The sequence below is a fragment of the Ipomoea triloba genome, chromosome 1, assembly GCF_003576645.1.
Source record: "Ipomoea triloba cultivar NCNSP0323 chromosome 1, ASM357664v1".
NCBI lineage: Eukaryota > Viridiplantae > Streptophyta > Magnoliopsida > Solanales > Convolvulaceae > Ipomoea > Ipomoea triloba.
This window is the reverse complement of record NC_044916.1, coordinates 34,958,804-34,965,831: the sequence shown is the minus strand read 5'-3', so window position 1 is coordinate 34,965,831 and position 7,028 is coordinate 34,958,804. Positions and strand designations below refer to the sequence as shown.

At 30.4% G+C, this 7,028-nt stretch overlaps 1 long non-coding RNA gene across 1 annotated transcript; it reads left to right on the top strand.

The window, feature by feature from the left end:
* Positions 1–316: 316 nt before the first annotated feature.
* LOC115997190 lies at positions 317–2,326 on the top strand. The gene is made up of 3 exons (XR_004093703.1): positions 317–1,049; positions 1,370–1,449; positions 2,066–2,326. It is a non-coding gene; the product is annotated as an uncharacterized LOC115997190 (long non-coding RNA).
* Positions 2,327–7,028: the final 4,702 nt, after the last annotated feature.

Sequence of the window (7,028 nt, the reverse complement as noted above, 5' to 3'; positions counted from 1 at the left end):
AATAATTACAACAATTTCCAATTATTAGAGTAAAACACATTAAATTTAATTTTAAAAAGTGTATAGATAGAAATCTTTAAATTATATATATATATATATATATATATATATATATATATATATATATTCAGCATAGATATATTTATACATATCAGGCCTACAATAATATTCAAGTATAATACAGTAATTATGAGGCCTAAAGAAAATAAATATCAAGCCTCATATAAGAACTGATATCAGTCCTGCTGTTAATAGCCCATTAACCCGAACCCATTAGCCCAAACATACAAAAGGAAAACTATGCTAATTCACTAAGGGCAACCGATTCCTCTCCCTCTGAGTTGCGCTCCTCCTCCTCTCTAAACCATCATCGATTCATCTCTACGTGCTGCGATCGGGATTCAAGAAATGAAACCGTCGATCGCGTATGCAGATCTTAATGCGCGGTTATACAATTAATCCATGGCTTTAAGATTACGATTCTATCACTATTTTTTACTTTGCGATTTCTGAAACCGTTTCCCTTAAAAATTTCGATCTGGAATTTGTGTTTATCGGCGGCGGATCTGTTGATTCTATGAACAGATCTTTAAATTAAAGTTGTCAAAAACTGATCTACACCGTATTCCTCCACTTAGAGAGCAGCGGCCGGTATTGCTATGTTAAAGATAAGTCGATTCTTCATTGAATTTTAATTTTTTTTTTCAATTTAGTGTTTATTTCGTAGGTTTGTATTACAAAAAATAACGTAATACGTACAAATCCCCAATTTTTGTTCTCGGATGGGTACTTAGGTCAAATTCTGGCAAAATAATAGCTAAATGTAAAATTTTATTACTTCATTTTATTTGTGTGTGTGTGTGTGTTAACAAAGATTTCGTTGCGTTTCTTTTGTTTTGTTTTGTTTTGTTTTTTTTTTTTTTTTTTTGAGAAAATGATGAAAATTAATCTATGCTGCCTTGTAATATAATGATCAGGTCTTCTAAGTGGAGATTGCATGTTAGGTACGAAGTTTGTAGTCCAGAACATATTTAAATACTGCATGTTAGGTATGTATGACATCCTAACCTTTATCAGCCAATGTTTGCTTCATCTTGTACCCAATGATTGTTGATCTAAACACTGGACATTTCTAAACTGAAGACAATAACTAAATTAAGTCTGCACTGAACTTTACACACATGCCCACCTTGAAAACATTAAAAAACTTAAAGGGATACTACAGATAAAAACATATACATACAAAACCTATATCTTGATAAAAATATGCACTACACATTACAGATTTCAAATGCCAAAAAATGAAATTTAATTTCCTTAATTTACACAACTTATCACTATTGAACTTTTTTTCTTTTTCCTTTTTCAGGGAATGCAAGCAGAACTCATACAATTGTCCAAGAACATCGCAACTACAGACCCTGCAAATTATAGTTCTCTACATTTAAAGTAAGTTTAATTTACTTTCTTACAGTACATATACCTATAAAACTAACGTAACTAACGTAAGTACCTGTAAAGCATATTGCCTTCCTCTTGTCTCCTATTATTGTCCAGCTTTGAAGTTTCACCATATCCAGATTTATAAGTGCAGAGCTGTGTGAATCTGTTTTATGTGACTATTTTTTTTAGTATGGATAATTGTTTTCTCATGTCTATCTTTTAAAATCTTAAACCTGAACACATATCTTGTATATATAAGACATGTATTCATTTATCTTCTACCCCTAAAGGGAAAGATTAATTGCTCTTTTCATCTAGGTAACATAAAAATTAAACATTCATATACTCTGTCAATAAAATCGTTGCTTTCTTGGTCTTGTATCTCCCTATTAACTCTATCCTTACAATCATGTGAATTGTAAGCTAGGACAAATGATGATAGTATAATACTCCAATTTGATGCTATAATTTTCAAAGAAAAGACTAATTTAACTGTAATCTTAAGTAAATATATTATTATTATAGGGTGTTTTGATAGCCTCCCATGTCTTAACTCAAAGACATGTACAAATGGTTTCAGGTGCCAATGGCAATTATGATCATTTTCTCTAAATGGTTTCAGGTGCCAATGGCAATGAGAACACTTGGTAATGCAAGGATACATATTGCTTAGTATGCTGCCCAAAGGCCAAAACAGAGACACAAAAAAAATTGATACCAAAGCTCGCTGCATAAATATTAAAAATTAGAGGAATTGCTCAATAAAATGTTTACAATTAATTAAAATGTTTACATAATATTAGAGGAATAGCTTAGTTTGGCCAAATGATGAATGCAAGTCTAGTTGATTTATCTCAATTGAAGCATTTTTTACCATTTAGAATGCTTTTCTTACCCTTTTTTCCCCCATTTGGATATTTAATGCAGAAAATAAAGTTAGATAACAATGTTAGCAGATAGATAATAATGGTAGCTGTTGCATTCTGAAGAGTGGCATGCTTGTAGTGATTGGTGAACATGAGTGTCCCAATATGCGTGCCTATGTATTTATAGGCAGATTTCCACCCCCAAATTCTGATTTGAAAATGGCTCTTTCATATCATAACTTATAGTTTTATTAGAGTGTAAATATCCGTGCATGACCTATTGGTAGGCCATTCTTCAAAATAATAATTTACTTAATGCTTAATGGAAGTCAGTGAGTGAACTGGATGTCATCATATAACCAATTTCATCAATATTTGCATATAGCAGGTTTAATATTAAAGAGCTTATATTTACTGATAAGAAAGTGGATATCCATGTGGTCAGTCATGCGAAGTGTCATGTTGGATAATTAGGTATTCTGAAATATTTGTATGGTTTTAAGAAGAGTCTTAAATTAGAGTTGTGTTTTGAGGCTTTGGTTAATTGTGGTTTGGAGAGTTTTAGCTTGAGTTTTGGTCTGTCATTACAGCTGTGTTGAGTCTGTAGCTATGATCTATCTGGTCTGTTAATTTGTTGATGTCCATCCTTTGTGGAAAGGCAGACTGAAAAGTATAGTCTACGTGTAGTTAAGTAGTGAGTGTGAATTCAAGGTTGTTGCTTATATTTTAAAGATCCTAAATCTGATTGAGAGCAAGTTTGGTGGTTAGGAAAGTTTGAATTGGTTGTCATTAAGCATTTTCTTTTTCCTTTTGTTTGAGAGCAAGTTTGGTAGTTAGAAAAGTTTGAATTTTCATTCTAATTTAAATGGTAGTAAAATAATTTTGGTGACTAGTTTTGTCGCCTTCTCCGGTCGAGAGATGGTGACCTGCTGGTCAATCCTTTGTTGGTCCTTTGCTGGAATGTGGACGGAGCTATGCTGATCTGCTATGGCAGGTTACAATTATTGTTATCTGCTATGGCAGGTTACAATTATTGTTTTGGGCCTTGATGTACTAAATTAATATGTTAATGAGTCTAATTGTAACTTTCAAAAGTTTGGGAACCTAATTTACTTATTATAGTACTTATAAAGGAAAATTTAATATTTTTGATAAAAAAAAGTGTAATATTTTTACATAAAAAGTGTAAAAGTATTATATTTTTTTCAAAAGTATTATGTTTTTCTTTATAGGTGAGAAACACTTTAATTAGTATTAAGTATTACATTTTCATATTGATCGACTCGTCTCACGGTTAAGAATTCGTAGGACGGTCTCACACAAGTGTGATTTTGCTTTGGGACACATGAAAGACTTATTATTATTATTGTAATATTCTTTCATTTTCAAAAGTTTTACACCAAAGTCTTCAACACTCTTAACAAAAAACCTCATGACCTACCAACCATGCTACTTTACTCTTAATAAAAGGCTATGTATACACACACACACACAAGGGCGCGGGGTTGCCCTGCTGCATGCATGGGCTGGGTCCTATTGAGAGTCCATGTAGAATTGCTCAAAAAAAATATTATCCTACCTTATTTTATCTGTCATATTTTTCCTTTTTTGTCCATTCGAAAATATTGTCCACCTTCTAAAAATAAACATTGTTATATTTTTGTTTTTCAACTTTACCCTTTCTGCTTGTCTTGATTGCTTTATACTCAAAAGTTATGTACCCTTAGTTAATATATTTTGTACCCTCCTGTTAATATATTATTGCTGACAGATAATATGATTGTTACAGGTACAAAAATTGTCAACAATATGTTAACAATCGATACAGAATAATAAGGTTATTTTTGAATTGGGGTCTACAATGCAATGTAGACTATGGTCCATGATATAATTTGCCCATTAAATGCATTAATACCCTACGTCTGTCATCCACTTAAGATTAGACATACAGGTCCACATAATTGAAAAATCTTGTAATACAAAGTAATGGAGTAATTCCCTTCAAAACTTGAATTTGAAACAAGAAACAAAAATTTTATCAAAACTAGTAAGCCCTTCATCGTAATCAATCAAGTTGATTCCCATTTCCTTGTCACTATTAGGACTCTCTAAGTTTGAGTCACGTTAGGACTAGCTATTCTATTCTACCTGAGACTCCCCTTGTATATATATCTCTTATTCCTCATCATTGTAATTGTTCAATTGAATCAATACAATATTCAGTTCTCATCTGGTATCAGCTAGCCTAGGTTTATTTTCCAATGACTGACAGCTCTGTTAATTCTTCCGAACGGACCGTTTCTGATGCAGCTATTTCTCTTTTACAGTTTCTTCAGCAGTCGCTTCTCTGTCTTAAATCGGCATCAGCTCCATCTCAATATCTGATCAATGTCATGATATATTACATTTATTTGTAAATACGACTAGTCTTTATTTTTTGTTATTTTTTTTCTTTTCATTTTGTATCTTTTTATAGCAAAGGAAAATGTGAAGATGATTTTTTGAAGTAATAAGTAGTATAAGGGCAAAGAGGGCAAAGAGGGAAAATGAAAAAAAAAAACTTTTTTTAAACTTTCTTGAAATTTGTGCCAAAAGGAAATTAGGTAGATATTTCGGAGCAGAGAGTATTATTTTCCGCTTTCCCGTTCATTACGTTATTGACCAAACTTATGTAGCTACAAAGTCTTCGTGGGCCACCACCACATTGATAGGGATATCCACATCAGAGGACTTGTGGTCCGTTGTGGAAAGAGTGTCCGTGACTCCGTTGACGTTGAATATATCCTTTTTTTGAAAACAACGTTGAATATATCCTATTGGTCTTTGTTTGCTATTATATTATTAATCCTAAAGCAAAAAAGATTTACAAGTGTTTGGGGCACATTAATTTGGTTTTAATTGAATTTGGTTAGAGGGAATTGTAATTTTCTTCATTAGCTGAATTGTAATTCAAGAGTATATCCGTGAATTGCAATTCATTGTGGGAAAGGAAGAAAGGGATAAATTTTAAATATGTTCTTAGTTATTATTATTATTATTATTATTATTATTATTATACAGTGACATCTTGGTTTTTATATCACATACTCGTTGCGCGATTAAACCAATGCCCAATGCGTATTTTAAAATTAGTGTTTCTTAATTGATTAAAGTAGACATATAATAATCAGAGAGAAAAAAATGCTAAATTAATAAAAATCAAAGTAATAGTCCCGATGCTTATATCTACTATACTAATAAGAGCCAAAGAGAATTAGGCCTAAAATGGGTAGAAAAAATGGCGGTCAAATTATTTAATCAAATGGATGGTTCAGATGAATTATTTAATCAAATAGATGGTTAAGATAATTCATATTAATATTATTAATAGAGATTACCTAATTTAACCTTACTTTTATGATTATCCGTTAAGTTTTCCGTTAAATATTATATTCTCCGTTAATATTCCGTTAACTTTTAACTTATCTACTATATTATATATATATATATATCTAGGCAAAAACTTGTGTGAGACCGTCTCACCATGAGAATGGTCGGGTCAAGATGCAAATATAACACTTATATGTACAAATGTCATACTTATATGCTCAAATGTAATACTAATCAGGAATAAAATTTTTGTTACTTATAAGGGTAAATGTAATACTTTTAAGGAAAAATACAATACTTTTACATTTCGATTTAAAAGTATTACATTTTTCCACAAAAGTATTATATTTGCCCTTATAAGTGAGGGACACTTGTCAACATTACTTATTATGAAAAATGTATTACTTTTTATCTAATAAATAACAAAAATTGTATTCTTGATTAGTGTTATATTTGAGCATATAAGTATGACATTTGCACATATAAGTGTGACATTTGCATGTTGCATTGACCCGACCCGGCCCGTCTCACGAATAAGGATCCGTGAGACGGTCTCACACAAGTGTGACCCATATATCTACTATATTAATAAGAGCCAAAGAGAGTTAGGCCTAAAATGGGTAGAAAAAATGGCGGTCAAATTATTTAATCAAATGGATGGTTCAGATGAATTATTTAATCAAATAGATGGTTAAGATAATTCAGATTAATATTATTAATAGAGATTACCTAATTTAACCTTACTTTTATGATTATCCGTTAAGTTTTCCGTTAAATATTCTCTTCTCCGTTAATATTCCGTTAACTTTTAACTTACCCATTAATTTCTATAAGAAAGGTCTTAGGTTCGAACCTCATCTCAATCAAATTTGACATAATTAAGTTTCTCACTCTATTTTACTCTTATTAAATTAAATAAATTAGTAGCTACAACAAAAAATGATACATATGTATTTCTTTAATTTAGAATTATGTGTCTACAATACCTTTATTTGAAAAAATTATTCATTATCAAAAAATTAAATTAAATAAGAGAAATAATTTCATTAGTTATATTGTCTTTATTTTCTCTCATGCAAAGATTCTTTACATTCAAATTTATCAATTGATATTCATTACATTGTCCATTATCTTATTTTTACAATATCTTGTAATTAAATATCAAAGTTATAGTACAAAATAATGTTATATATTTATTTACCAAGTATTTTATTAATACTATGAAAAAAAATTTAAAATAATTTGAAGCTAATTATATTAACTACTTGGGGATTGGTTGACAAAGAGAGTACTCAAATAATAACCCAACAAATTGAAGCGGAATCACTCTATTTTACTCTTATTGAATTA